Source organism: Gopherus flavomarginatus, chromosome 1 (genome assembly GCF_025201925.1).
Source record: "Gopherus flavomarginatus isolate rGopFla2 chromosome 1, rGopFla2.mat.asm, whole genome shotgun sequence".
Lineage (NCBI taxonomy): Eukaryota > Metazoa > Chordata > Testudines > Testudinidae > Gopherus > Gopherus flavomarginatus.
In genome coordinates, this window is record NC_066617.1 from 159533752 (window position 1) to 159549833 (window position 16082).

The following is a 16082-nucleotide window of genomic DNA, read 5'->3' on the forward strand; positions in this document are numbered from 1 at the left end:
GTACAGCAAAGGGAAAGCCTCCGTCACAGGCAGTAGAAGTCACGTAAGCACAAGGGAGTGTCGGCAGCTCCGCCTGGAAAGTGAAAGTGTCGGTTTGGCCAGAAGCAATAAGGCGGCAATGGCACCAGGTGTCCAGCCCTGCTTACTTGTACCTGGCCCCGAGTCAGGATCAACAGGTCAAAGGCAACACACCAACCTGTGATTACAAAATACATGCGGGAGGGAGGGAGAGAATAAGAGGGGTGTGGGAGGATAGAGAAAAATAGCGATAGTGGGGTGAAGAAGGGAAAGAAAGACGGGAAGAGAGAGCTCTGTAGAGAGAGTGGGAAGAGAACAGAGAAATGGAAGCGAATATAGTCCAGGGACCCCCAACGAGCACTTCTGGGCAGGCTGTACAACAGCTTGTCATGGTGACATCTTCAAGCAGTGAACATTGATACCCAAGCCAAGTTCAGGACTCAGGATTTCCAGAGGCTTTTTTGACCAGCTAAACTAAAGAAAGCACTCCTGAGCTCCAATATAGCCTCCCTATGGTGGCTTCAACCCTCATCCCATTTATAGATGAAAATAAAATTGGAGAGGGAGAAAACACTCAGGGAGGAGGGGAAGAGAACCAAACCACAAAGGTACCTGGACTGATCAAAGCAGCAGAGTACATAACATAAAAAAAAACCTCCCACAAAAGTACTTCCCCCAAAGTTATGAGCAAGTCTGTCCCAGGACATTCAGGTATCAGAGAGAAGTGGCGAGGGAACAGGGAAATCAATTCATTTGTTTGGCTAACAAATGGTTTTCTCAAACCCCTAACCAGGGAGTGAGGCAGCAGTATGCAGCAGACTCCTCGTGAGTGTTTCTAAATAGAGGGTCAGCTCAGCACTAACTGTAGCTCTTTGAGTGAATTATCTGCATGGATCACACACTTGGGATGGGGAGGAGTCCTGGGGCTTCAGTTCAGATCCCATTAGAAAGCAGTATCAGTCAGGGCCACATGGATTCTGAGCAGGCAGGGTCCAGTTGCTGAGCACGGGTAACAGCAGAACTTTATTTAGGCAATGGGGAAAACTAAGTTTAACTACGGGAGTTCCCAGAGTACTAGGCCTCAAACTGGAGCAAGACTTATAAGAATTTGAGATGTTTCAGATGGAAGAAACCTTTTATATCACATCTAATCCACTTCCCCTTGGACACTGCAAGATTGTGCCCTACTATATTCTCTGGGGCTGTGCCCCTTTTTAAATACCCCAAGCAATGAAGCTTCCACCCCTCCCTTTGGGATTCCATAATAGAAAAGATCTCGCTGTCACGATGTTTTGCCACATATTCAGCCTCAATTTGCCCTTTCTTAACTTCATACCAATATCCCCTAAAAGAGCAAGACAGACAGAGAGCTGGAGCTTGTTTTGAAACAGTTTCGTTCAGGATGGCTGGAAGTAAGCAACAAAGTTCCTCTTACTGGAGTAACACATCCAGTTAGTCTGACTCTAAACAGGTACATACTGGAACGAAAATAAGCCTTAGCACAGCTAAGTGATCAGCAATGGGGACACCAACGGTGTTGCAATATCAGGGTCACCACAGTCTAAGCAGGTTAGGCCAAGACATCCAGCTGCAAATAGATTACAGAAAAATGCCAGCTGTCCCAGCTTTTCAGCCTTAGTGAATTAGTTTGCTAGTCCATGTAACCTTCCATATTAACATCTCCCGAGAGCACAGCTCACCACCGTGCCACCAAGCAGTGTTGGTCATTGGTACTCTCTTGCCATTTTGTGGTTGCATCAACTTCCACATATGAAAATAAAAAAGGCCATATCTGGTCAGAGCAATGGTCCATCTACCCCCATATCCTGTCTTCTGACAGTGGCCAGAGGAAGGTGTTTCAGAGGGAATGAACAGACCAGTGCAGTTATCGAGTGATCCATCCCTTTTCCTCCACTCCCAACTTCTGGCAGTCAGAGGTTTAGAGACTACAGAGCATGGGGTTGTGTCCCTGAGCATCTTGGGTAATAGCCTTTGATGGACCCATCCTCCAAGAACTTATCTCATTCTTTTTTGAACCTTGTTATGCTTTTGGGCTTCACAACATCTAGCAACAAGGAGGATGAAGAGATCTTTGTGTGGGGTTAGCAGGTGGAGTTAGGGATCCTTTGAAATACTGTGCAGAGTAGCTGTCTCTAGCAATGACCAACTGCTGCTCAACCCATTTTTCATGCAGGGTGCTCTGGGACAAGACCTGCACTTGATCAGTTTATTTGGGGCAAAAAGTTCTGTGCATTTTACTTTTTCTTCCTCTAACATCCTCCCCTCCCAGATTTGGTCACAAGTGATGTTTAGTGCCCTGGGAGAGTTTAGAGGTGTTGGTGTCACTACGCATAAATCTAGGCCTCAGTGAACCAAAGCTCCTCCATGTTGAACTCTACTTGATCTAGAAAGCTAGTAGCTGTGAAATTAAATGTGTAACAGTAAGTTATCAGTTGCAGCACAGCTAAAACTGAGCTAAAGCAGTAGTGATAAGGCCTGTGCACCGTTAGCAGAAGGACAAGATAACTTGCAGAAGGAAAACTTACTAACGAGCTGCCGCGGCCAAGATTAATTAATGCACCTGCGCTTACGTAACTGCTACAGGGGGAGGAAGGATGGGGGGGGGAGAAAGAAGAAAGAGAAAAAAAACTTATAAAAAGGGAAAAACCGCTTGTGTAATGGTGCATGATTTGAGGCGTTCGTCTCCTTGCACCGCTTTGAGATCTCAAATAAACTTTGCTTGCTTCTCCACCCTGGTGTGTGTTCATTGGCGCTTCGCACTCTGGGCAACGAACCACTGTTGCTTGCCTTGGGCACCCTCTGTGTCGGCAACAGAGGCGAGAGGAGGAAGGCTTTGTGTGAGTGCTGCTAATTCATTGTGACAGCATCAAGTCACATACAGCTGCCGCATTGAAATATGCCTCCCCCCTACCCCCAACTATTTCCTGTCCACGGCCTCCTTTCTTCCCCCACCTTCCCCTTACCGGGGAGCCCATGTCCACTGGGGGCCTTGTTCAGATTGGGCGCTGCATGATGACACTGGAGGGTGCCTTCACCAGCACTCCCTCCCCACCGGCACCCTTCGCTGGCCTCAGGGCACAGAGTGGCCACCCCAGCTGGAGCTGGTCACCCACCGAGGGGAGAAGCTGGATGGAGCCCCTCACTCAAATGTCAACCTTGCCTGGGGAGGGGAGAACCCTCCTCTGATTGGCTGCCTGCCCCACTGCCCTGTCTCCTGGGGGAGAGCAGCCAATCAGAGTTGCTGCAGGAGGCTGACAGAGCTCTCCCCCCCTCCCCTCAGGGAATGATCTAGGGTTGCCAGTCTTCCAGGATTGGCCTGGAATCTCCAGGAATTAAAGATTTTGTCATGTGATGAAACCTCTAGGAATACATCCAACCATAGGCACCAACTTTCTCCAGGACTGGTGGGTGCTCCTGGCCCCCCACCCCTCCCATTGCACCCCTTCCCCAAAGTCCCCACTCCAACTCCGCCCCCTCCATGCCCCTAATGGACCGCTTCTCCAATCCTCGCCCCAGCCCCGCCTCTTCCCCGAGTGCACCACGTTCCCCCTCCTCCCTCCCAGTGCTTGCTGTGCAAAACAACTGTTTCATAGTGGCAAGCACTAGGAGCCAGGGGAAAAAGCAGGAATGCGGCATGCTCAGGGGAGGAGGCGAGGCAGAGGTGAGCGGGGGTAGGGGGGAGTTGCCCATGGAGTCAGCACCTATGCATCCAACCAAAACTGGCAACCCTAGGCTGAGAGGGGGCAGGGGGAAGGAACAATGGCACCATGATTTCAGGAGGGAAAGAGGAGCCGAAAGATCCCAGCAGCTTAGAGTGCCTCCACTGCCCCCTCCTGTGAACAATGGGCAGAAGCACTGGGCAAGCGGAGCAGTGCAAGCCCCCTGGCACCACTCCCTGACAGGAGTGGAGAGTGGGGAGGATGGGGGAGACTACAGGCAGAAGGGAGGGGCCCCCACTTGCTCTCGCCCAGGGCCCCGCAAAAGCTTAATCCACCTCTGAATGCACCATGTACGCTGAAAGGGGAGGAGGTTTGCAGAGTTGCCTTGTGGTTGGGGTTGCAGTGGGCTTGCCTCGGGGCTGGGCAGCTGCCAGGTTTTTTGCATTTCAAAGGTGGTAACCCTAGCTACGGTACTTACTTGGCTCTCAGCACCCTAGTATCTGAGCACTGCATGTGATGTATTCATCCTCTCCCTACCCCTCTCAACTAGGCAGAGCCATCATCCCCATGTCACAGATGGGGAACTGAAGCACAAAGAGGTTTAGTGACCCAGTCAGGCTCACACACGGGAAGGCTGTGGCAGAACTGGGGATTGAACGTGGACCTCCCACAGCAGGTCAGTGCTCTAACCATGCTTCCTCCCAACACCAGGCTTGGGAAGGGAGAGAACTCCACTCCAGCTGCCCACACCTCCTTGAGAGAGGGGGTGAAGAGCCCTTGGAGCTTCAGAAAGAGTAGATATGAGGGCTGGAGGAGCAGGCAGATGCGGGGCTGGGTGTGTGAAATTAATAGTGGGGCTGTGGGGGCAATCCAGAACTAATTAATTAGACCAGAGGTTCTCAAACTGTGGTCCCTGGACCACCAGTGGTCCACGTGCTCCATTCAAATGGTCAGTGGATAGTTCCTTTAAGGTGCGCGCCTGGGTGGCCGCACATGAAAGACTGAAAGGCCTCCCATCTAATCAGTGGAGCTGTGCAGGCGTGGCTCCACTAATTAGGTGCCTGAACCCTGGAGAAGACACACATGTAAGGTCAGGTGGTGGCTTGGGGGGAATAGAGGGTAGGTGGGAGGGGGCAGGAGTGAGAAGACGGGGTGAGGGGAGTTTGGGACATGCAGGGTTGTGGTAGGCAGAGAAAGAGGCAACTTTCCCCAGCTCCAGGGCTGTGGCTGCCAGGGAGAGACAGCCTCCTTCCCAGCCCGTTTGGGGGCTACTGCAGCAGAGGACAGAGGGCACATCCACCATATTAGAAAGATAAGACTGCTGATATTAAAATGAGTTGTGTGCTTTTATTTATAGATCCAAAAGTATTAATTATTTTTTTACATAGTGCTTCTATCCAATGCATTTTACAATAGTTAGCTAACGGTACAAACAACATTCAGAAAGATCATTAAGTGGTCCAGTGAGACCCTCAACAATTTTCAAGTGGTCTAAAAAAAAAAAAAAAAAAAAAAAAAAAAAAAAAAATTGAGAACCACTGAATTAATCTGTTGGGGTTTGGGGAGATGGTGGCAGCTCTGCTCCATCAGCAGCTGCGAGAGCTCCTGCAGCAGGGCCAGAACCTCCTCACTCCATACAGGCGGGGGAGCTGGCAACAGCGTAACTGCCACCCCCGGGGTGTTAGAGAGACCAGGTGGGTGAGGTAATATCTTCTATTGAGCGGGGGCAGGGGGAAGTCTAACTGTCAAAGACAGGCCAAAATACTATACAGGCTTTCAAAATGTTACGATCTGGGGTAGGGGCAGCTCATCATTTTTGAACTTTTGGGGGATGGCAAACTTGCTTCAGCTGCACAGGATCGGTCCAGAGCATACGGCCAGGCTCGATGTGTGTAAAAGCCCAGCCCCAGCACTGCGCTGGAAGGCCCACAAGGCTGTTTTTACAGTTACTTTTCACACTAGAAGTGCATTTTGGTAGTGCTTAGTATTACTTCCCCATAGGCCCAGTCCCCATGTAGAGGGAAGGCAGCCTCCTCACCAGCCGCCAAGACTTCCTCCTACATTAACTTGGCTTTTGCTTGCAGGTTACAAGGCGTTGCCAGTGCTCATATTTGGTGTTTGTCTTATAGCCCCAGGTGTTGAAATCAAGTGATTATATGAGAACCTCAGTTTTCTTTTTTATAAAAGCCTCATAGGATATGGCTACAGCAATGTACGCCCAGGGTCAAGCCTAACCTCCAATTGCATCCACACATCCATTGTACTAACTTAGGGCTCAGACCCAGGGTCCTAGGACCCTGCAGAGCTGGAGGGTCTGAGCCTGTGTTAAGCTGGGACATAGGGTCTGAGCCCTGTTGCTTTCCTGTGTGGATGCAGACCCAGCTTGACTCAGGTCCAGAAAATCCTCCAAACGTATCCCAGAGTTTCCAGAAGCAGAGGAGCAGCACTACAGGCAGCAAGCACAGTGGCTGGAAGTGCCATTGCTGCCTGGCTGAGCATGCTGCCTGTCCCTGCTCCTCTGGCGGCAGTGGCAGCTCTCGCCCCAGCTCCTCCTCACTGCTGGGTAGGGTTACCATATTTCAAATTCCCATATAGAGGACACTGCCAGGAGGAGAGATAGCTGGGGTGGATGGGATGGGGGATGGGACACAGTTTCTACTACTGTACAGTTCCTTTCCACTTTTAATACTTAACATTTATAAATAACAAGTGTAATGGCCCCCAAAATAAATGTCAATCAAATTTAAATGTACCTTTTCACATGCAGTCAGCCCTTTCCTACTGCATTGCTTCTTGTGTCCATGCATATTTCTCTGTAGAGCGTCTCTTTCTCAGCTGTGGTTGATGGCTCATCATCAAGTAGTTGTGAAAGTCTTTGCAAGAGGTGTGCCTGAAGTTGTACTGTACAAGCAGGATCCCATTCAGCGATTCAACAGTCAGTACAATGCCACCCTTCCTTCTGCGCTGCTCCCGGCAGTGGTGCTGCCTTCAGAGCCAGCAGTCACCACGCTCCAGTACTCCGCTCTGAAGGCAACAGCCTCCAGCAGCAGCAGTACAGAAGTAAGGGTGGCACACTGTTGTTAAGGCACACCGGGAATTGCAGTTCTACCAGAACTGATGTTGGAAAAAGGACGAGCAAGGAAGGGTGATGGACATTTGTTCATATTTCAAAAATCTGCCCAGACAGAAGTCAGAGGACCGAAAAAAAAAAAAAAAAGAGTGCATGTCCCAAAAAACCTGGCTGTACTGTAACCCTATGTGCAGAGCTTGCCTGGAGCAGGGAGCAAAAGCTGACAGGCAGGAGCATCCCTCCCCCAGCCGTGCTGAACTGGAAGCTCTGCTGCTTCCCCTCCCTGCAGGGCAGCTGCTTGGTCCCGCTTTGCTCGCTGCCCCTTGCTGTCAGCCCCCCCTCTCTCCCCGTGGCTGCATGTGCAGAGGCACCCGGGCATCCTGCACTGTGAGGGCACTGAGTGACAGACAGCCCCAAAACTTCCCCACAGCCTCCCAGGGTGGGATCCCATATCCCTGCTTCCTGAGGTGTGGCACGGGCAGGGATAAGGGATCCCAGGGGTGCTGGAACACACTACACCCCAAGCCCTGGGTGATGCATGTCACCCTCTGCAGCTGACACCAGCCAGGCTGAGTGTGTGTGTTTTCTCTGTGATACCTTCATTTCATGTCAAACTTAAAAACAAAAAGACAAAAATAAAAAAAAACCCAACCAAAACCACCTTCATTGAACAGTCCAGTTTAAAAATTCAGAATTGCAAAGTTTCATGGCAATCGTTTGACAGCTCTGGAGACTGATGTCCTAGTTATCCTCAGAGCAGGTTCCCAGGGGCATTGTCCTGCCATGGGACTCAGCCTAGAGGTGGGGAGCCCAATTCTCAGATGACATGGTAGTTCAGTATAAGGCCCTCTCAAAACTGCTGTCGTTCTTCTGAGACAGCCACCAACGGAGCGGATCATGCAGTTTATGTACTCGTGTGCTCCTTATGGGCATCAATAGTCCTGCCACAGTTAGGAAACAGGGTGAGCAGTAGAGTTTTCCCACAGTGAGCCCCATTCCTAAGGCTAGAGTGTCGCCATGTGGGAGGCGCTAGGCACTTTGGGATATGTTTACTTTGACTCGGATCTGTGCACAGCAGTGTAGACGCCTGAGCCATAGGTTCAAGCACAGGTCAGAAAATTCGTAATCTAGGGTTAAAATGCAATGTAGACACTCAAGCCCAGGGTTCCTCAATCAGATGACTTGAGTCCCACCAACTTTAGGCTTACATTGCTGTGTAGAGACATTGCAGAGACAAACTTGAAAAAATGAATTCTAAAAGCTCAAAAAACTAGAAAGCAAATTGACACCCCCTACTCCCATTTCTTTTTGACCATCTCATGATTTTTGAACACTTGCGGTTGGCAATACAAAGTATCCTATCAAAATGTTGTCCAGAACAAACTTATCAGCTCTTACTGGAACACAATCTCAGGTAGCCCAGGATAGTAGTCTTATACCCAATCTGCTTGTAACCATTTCTGCTGGCTATTAATGTTTCTGCCATGTGTTTAAGAAAAAACTAGGTGATCTTTTAAATGACTGCAACAGAATACAGAAGAAGAGTTAAATGGAGTGTTCTGCTCTTAATCATGAGGGAATTACCATTGGCAGCTCATCTCTCCTCCTAACTATTGCAAACATTCAAGGACAAGCAAGAGGGTTAAGCAGACACAAGCAAGAAGCCCAACTGATGGTCTCTAACTGATTGTGACGTGGCATGTTTGCACCCTACACATTTCAGTGTAATGGAAAAACTACACATGCAATTGCTTCAAGCAGGATTTTGTCATGATTTCCTTTTGTAGGCTATGTCAAAGGCTATTGCCCCAAAGGAATAATAGCAAGAGCAGAGATATGTGGCAGATGTTAACTGGGGCTTGATGTGTGCTAGTTAATATCAGCTTCGCAGAGTAAGTGGATCATAGATCTTTTTTTCTTCACTGTCCAAAACCAGACTTTCTTAATGCTGACAGCGTCAGCAGATTCCAGACGGTCCTGGTTGTAGGCTGACCCAAAACCACGTGCATAGAATGGGTTGGGAGCAGGGCAGGTTGCTGGGTTACCGTCAACGTAGATGATGCCCAGCATAAAGTGCAGTTTCTTGGCTCTCTCCCGACTCAGCCCCTCTTGGACTTGAAGCATTGAGCTGGAAGCAGGTCCACTCAGTAACGCAAGAACCTTCTCTCCTGGGTAAATGGCACGTTTCTTCCCAAGTATCGCATGGAACTTGTGAACAAAATATTCTCTAAAACAGTCCTTGCAAAAGCCATCTCCAACACAAATGACTCCTTGCACTTTATGCACTTCTGCACACAGCTGACGTGGGGCCGCCTCCGGGACTGGTTGCAGCCCCTGTACTCCTCCTCCTGACACTTGGCGGCAGCACTCCCCTCCCCTACATGACGTGCAGCCCCAATCCCACTGCTTCAGGCAGGCACAAAGATATTTGTCTAGGTTCACATGCATTGAGAGGCATTGGATTTTCTGCAACTAAGCGAGGCTTTTTATGGTAAACTTTATTATAGTGGATTATTAATCATCTAGTGCATAGGCAATTTACCAATAAGGCTGCTTCCCTGAATAGCTTGCAACCTAACTTGACAATGTATAGATATGAACAGACATGCCTGCCAAGTTTCATGGAACTCCATTGCTAACTTTTCACGCAAATTATGTAATGAGTGAGTTTGCATATCTAGAGATTTCAGTTTAGTCAATATATCCTACCTTCAGCTGTGACGGGGTAAGTCATGGAGCTGCACAAACTTTGAAAGTGATGGCTGGGGTAGGTGGGTGAGTGTCTACGGGTGCTAACTAGCTAGGTAGTGAAGGGTGCTTGAGATTACCAGGCTAGGAACGTAGATGCTGGAGTGTCTGGAGAGTTCTTGAGAGACAATCAAGCAGGTAACTGGGATTTGTCTGGGGTACAGGATGCTGGGTGAGGGATACTGGATGCCAGCTGAGAATCTGGGGTTTTACTGGGGGGCCGGTGCCTGGGAACTCAATGAGTAATACCAAGGTCTCTGACCTTCTGTCCTTGCATGCTGATCACCTGTTCCTGCTGATGGCATTTGTTCCTTCTAACTGCTCCTTTCCTGCTCTGAGCTAGTTGGGGGAAACAGTGAGAACGGAGGCAAAGAGACTGTCTACATACTAAGCACCACAACAGCTTCCTATAGGTAGGGAGAGCAACTGCTACCCCTGGCTGGGGCCCAGCTTGATGGATGAGAATTCAGTAGAGCTGGGGGTAGGTGTTACAGGGATGCTAAATTTGTGAATGGCATGGAGATGCTTAGTAGATAACAACCCTGAACAGGGTATGGGAAACAAACCCAACCCTGTGACTGAAGGGGCTTAGAATTCATGATTTCGTATAGATTTCCTACCACGATTTAACAGTGCTTTGAGAAGAGGACTTGGGGCAGGTCGACACTTAAAATGCTGCAGTGGTGGAGCTGTGGCACAGTAGTGCTTCAGTGAAGACAATATTACACCAACGGAAGAGCTTTTCCCATTGGCGTAGTTAATCCACCTCGAAGAGAAGCAATAGCTGTGTCAATGGGAGATGCCCTCCTATCGACAGAGCACTGTCGGGGGGGCTTAGGTCAGTATAATTGCATCACTCAGGGACATGGATTTTTCACACTTGAGTGACGTAATTATACCAATAGAGGTCTGTAGGGTAGACTGGGGCCACGTCCAGACTACCCGCCGTATCGGCGGGTTAAAATCGATCCCCGAGCGTGCTTATATCGATTCCGGAACTCCATCAACCCCAATGGAGTTCTGGAATCGACACGGAGAGCCGCGAACATTGATCCCGCACGGTGTGGACGGGTGAGTAATCCGATCTTAGATATTCGACTTCAGCTACGTTATTCACATAGCTGAAGTTGCGTATCTAAGATCGATTTCCCCCCCCCCCAGTGTGGACCAGCCCTTAACTTGGAGGTATCAGATGGATTCAGGAGCATGTTCCAGGTATACATTAGAAGTGACTTGGAAGAAGGCCCAGACTAGAATACAAGGAAGGACACAGCAGGGGCCAGTTAGCTGCACATTTTGAACAGAGAAGGGAAGAAGCAAAGGAAAGATGAAGCAGGTAAGGGCTACGTTATGCAGGAGCTTGAAGGTCAGACAGCAGTTAGGATCATGGTGGAAAAAGGTGGACATAGAGGAACAATCAGGGTGACCACATTTTCCAAAAGGAAAATGGGATACTGCATGGGGCTGGCTCAAGGCCTCCCCCTCACGGGGCTGGGCCCCGGGGCTCACCCAAGGTGCTCCCCAACTGTCTCTGGTCACTCAAACCCTGCCGGGCCCTCCCTCGGACGCTGGAACCCTGCTGCACCCCTCCCCCTTCCCCCACTGGAACCCTTCCTCCCTCCCCCTCCAGCCCAGCATCGCCCCTGCACGGGGGGGGGGAAGAGGGGGAGGAAGACAGAGAGCAAACGGGACAAATGCCCACCTATACACTCCAGTAGAGGAATAACAAAGTTAATGAGAGACTTTACTAGAAATAAGTGCTGAACCTCTTGCTCCACTTTGTTCCATTTGTAACTTATGTACTATACTAATGAGCATGGTATATAAAGCTAGATTGACCCAGCAGCCTAGCTTGGCTGGGAGACGACCTAGTCAGAAGTTTCTACAAATTTTTGAAAGAATTCCTGTGCTCAGGATGGCTACAAATCCCAGCTCACAAATACAGCTGCAATAGTTGATGGTGCACTAACAGGATCCTGGTCACTGTAGTTGGCACATATTTAGTAATAATTTTAGTGAAGCAGTCTCTTAGAAGAATCTGCTGGCATCAATGGATGATGACTACATTTGTTTTGTAAACAAACAGTTTTCCTCAACCTCTGTCAATAGACAATTCAAGTTCAAGCTGCTCCCAATAACAAGGTGCTTGGCTCTTCTCTCTATTAACTGCTTTGTGCTGTCACAGCCAAAAAGCCCCAGGGAACAGTTCAATCGTTTGCATTGTACTGGCCTCAAGGTTGCAGTGGAGCAAGGGTAGATATGTAGGGCCAGAGCTGGTTAAAATGGAGAATTCACTGCAGAGCTCCTGAGAAATAGAAAGAGCAGGAGAAACTGGAGCACAAACTTTTAAATTTAAAAAGCATTAGACATTTGCAGAAATAGACTTGTGTCATTTGGCTGGAAGAGGTGGAGAGGAACAAGAGACTTCATCTTTCTGTATCCCCCAAACAAGTTAAGATGACAATATTAATATGCCTGCCAATTTAATGTCAAGGAAAGGCAGGGCTCCTCCCATCCATGCAGAGAATCTGGGTGGGATAAGGAGTGGAAATTTAGACACATTTCAAATGGCGGAAGAGGGCAAGGGCCAAACTCCAATTTTAAACTACCCAGACCCCGAGAACTGATCAAACTTAGCCCCCACATTCACACTGCTCAAGGGAAGGGCCAAGTCACCCCAACAGCTCATGCTACCAATTTCTGTAAAATACTAGGATTAAAGCATTAAATTCACTTCCTAATACTGTGCCTTTCTGCAACACTTCTCATCCAACAGAGCAGGATAGGCCAGTGGTTAGGGTACTAGCCAGGGACTTGGGAGACTTAAGGTTTAATTCCCTGATCTTCCACAGACTTCCTGCATGACCCTGGGCAAGTCACATTCTCTCTGTGCCTCAGCTGACTAGCTGTAAAATGGGAATATTAAGTCCTACCTACCTCACAGGCCTGTTGTGAGGATAAGCACATTGAAGACAAGGAGATACTCAGGAATGCTGGTAGCAAGGGACAACAAATAATTTAGGTCAAGATAGCGTTACAAACAGTCAGTGTCATAACCTGTGATATAGATAACTGTATTGGTTCCATTGTATAGATTAGGGAATTAAAGTTTCAGAAAGGGTAAGCCTCAGGAATAGAAATCTGAGATTCAGCCCTACTTACTGTACTTCAGGATCTAAGAACTGTAAAAATGTAAGTAAGTGTTAATCAGACACTCCCAAGTGAATGCCAGGCAAATAGAACGGAAGCTGTACCCAAGGGGAAAAGGGCTCTGGTAAACAAACATCACTCGATACTGTTTTAAGCAACAACTCTCAGCCAGGGAGTGAATTACGTGGTGAACACTGCAGGTATATTTTTGGCCCAGCTACATACCCTGTGATGTGTCTTGCAGAAGGTTTACAAATAGAAGAAAAAAACCATGTGTTTGCTACATTAACAGAAGTTTATAGTAATGCAAACCAGAAGTTGAAACTATCCTCACAGCTAGGGAAGGATGTTGCCTCAAGAATACATTAGAACTTAAGTATAAGGGGGACAAGCTGCAGCTCAAAGTGGCCATCAAAATAAGGATGGTAAAGGGATACTATTGTATGGAGAGCTGCCACACTGAGCACATTAAATTAGGAGTCTTACATTTTAGAGACACTGACCCAAGTTTTGCTCCCACCTACACCAGTGTAACTGGAAGCAGAATTTGGCTGCTTCTTCCCTAGTGTTTAAATACTGCCTTCACTTAATTCTGGAGGGCTGCTCTGCTAAAGTGTACGGTAAAAGCCAAGGGAGAACACAGGGAAAGTCGCTGCTAGTAGGCTGCGACTTTTTTGCTTATGTGGGAGGTGACAGATACTCCCATCATCCAGGAGCCCATTTTGGAGGAAGGAGCAGATTGGGGGAATCCCCACAAACCCCAGTGCTACAGGGATGGGATGAGTTTGAGCAGAGATGTGGGGCCAGAGAGCAAGTGACAGGTCAGCAGCAACCGAAGTGCCCTGCACCGAATGGCTTAATCTGCTGCCAAGACTCATGCTCCTTTCTTCAAGCATCAACATGCTGCTCATTTCTATACCAGACCCACGGCTGGAGCAGCGTGGTAGGGATGCTAGTGCTGCTCCCCACTTCACACTGGTTGAGCAGATGAATGGAACTTCTGTTAATTCTGCCAGTGGAAAGTTTAAGGGTCTTGAACTGTGGTGCTGCTTATGCTGAACAGATACGATCTGTGAGTGATTCAAAGGACATCCCGAAATGAACCAGATGAAAGCAATCCAGCCCTACATTCTCAGGGATTTGGTCCATGGCTAGCTACCACCTTAACAAAAAGGTCACTCTACATAAAAGCAAGCAGTATTTTTAATGTTTATCCAGTCTCTTAAACTTGCCTGGTCTCAAGCAATCCCATTATGCCACACATTCTGCATGGAGCAGTCACTCAGCCTTCTCTTGAATCAATCAGAACGGCATCCACACAACATACCACGCATGAGCAGCTGGCAAAGGAATTGAGTGTGCAATGGGAGAGCGGTACTGTGCATTAGGACAAGAGGAAACTGCACAAAAGAGACACCCTCTCCCCCAACATAATCACACAACCCGTACAATGCCACTACACTAGGACAGAGTGGGAGAGGGGTGCCCACAGTGAAGTTCCAAGACTTCCCCACATCTATCCCCTCCACTTCCTGGTGAGGACGAAGCTCAACCACCTGAGCTTTGTCAGCTGTCAGAGAAATCTGGATACAAACACACAGTCTGTGCTTTTTTAATTTGGTGAATTATGTACATGACCTAGGAGAGAGCTGCTGTCACTTCTGTACTAGGTTGTTTCCCCCCCAAAAGAGAGTTCAGGAGTTACTCGATGTTCTTCACAGCAGCAGGTCAAGACTGTAGCAGTTTCCTTCAGAAATTCAAAGACCATTTGGCCACCACTGTCTCATCTCCAGCCACCAAAAGAGATGCAAACGGACAATTCTGGGAACAGCATAGTTCATTCTACTTCAGAAATCAACTTTTTTTTAAAAAAAAAAACAACTAGGAGGCTGCAATAGGAGAGATTTTTCACCTTCACCTTACCAGTTTGAATCTGGTCCCGGTTAGATGTAACTAAAAGTTGTTACGGTTTGATGGCTGTTTGGCAGTCCATGGGGAAACGTGTTACCGTCGCCACAGTTAGCACCACTCTTGGCCGTCTTCACAGAGGGTCCAGTATAACTCTCAAAGTGTCCCCAATTTCAAGGAATGACACTGATGTTAGTGCCAACATCTCCTACCTTCCACACAGAGGTGGTGACCTCACCTTTATTACTGACTATTTACATCAGAAATGGAGAATGAAGCAGCTGAGGTGGTAGATAGTTATTCACAGTAAGGAATAAATACCACAATACCTTCAAGTTTTCCACATGAATAGTTTGTCCCCTTCATTTTGTGTCTTTCATAAAATTGCATCTCTGATTTGGGCCTGGGTGACGGAAAGGCATGAGGGTCAGTAGTTAAATGGCACTTGTCCACAGTGGAAATTTGTCCTAGTTACAGCTATTGATGTTAAAACTGCCATTCATCGCAGGGCATCTTACTCCGTTCCAAGCAAGAAAGGAATGCATCAGTGAAAGTCACGGCTTTGTCCTCAGTAAGGGTTTGTATGAGTGCAGATAAACCAATGGCTGGCCACAGATAACTGGGACAAATCCCCACCATCAAAAAAGACAGACAGAAGCCTGGTCTACACTAGAAGATTAGGTCAGTTCAACTACCTCTGAGCAGCACTGTTAAGACAACCTAAATCCCTGTGTAGACAGCAGTAGGTTGACGGAAGAGTTATTTTGTTGATGTAGCTACTGACTCTCAGAGAGGTGGATTACTTACACCGACAGGAGAACCCCTCCTGTCAGCGAACGCAGCATCTGCATTGAGGCACTGCAGCAGCACAACAGTTTAAGTGTACACAAGCGCCTACTCTCTCAACTCAGCTGTTCCCTCCAGGGCATAATTGAGGCAATTAGTGGTAAAGGATGTGGAAGTTTATACTGGTGTTAGCTGCACTGATTCTGTAGACAAGAGACCTTAAGTAGCTTTCAAGTCTACATCTTTCATCAACACTACACTGAAAATTAAAATAAAGTATTAAACCATTATGATAGAGGAGACAAATGTAATATCTACAGGAATGGGAAACAAAAGATCAGTTTTGATTAGTAATTCTAAACCAAGGTACCAAATTAATTGGTCATTTGGTTGTTATGGATACTTCAGTCATCTTTAAGTGAATTTTTACAAACAGTTGAAGAGGAAGACCATCTTCAGCTTTAGAAGTACTTTGTTTTGAGAGATTTCTTTTATACTGTAAGAATACAGAGGAGGTGAACGCAAAGACAGACGACTATTTTAAACAACGAAGCAACATGAGAGCAGACTGACTTCTTCCCATCCTTGTCGATGCCGATGCCAATGCCAAAGGTGAGAATACAAACCACGAATCGTGCTGGTCACTTTCACTTAGCCTCACTTTGCAGAAAGGGAAATGGCAACATACCTCACAGACTTATGTACATAGCTTAGTACTGGAC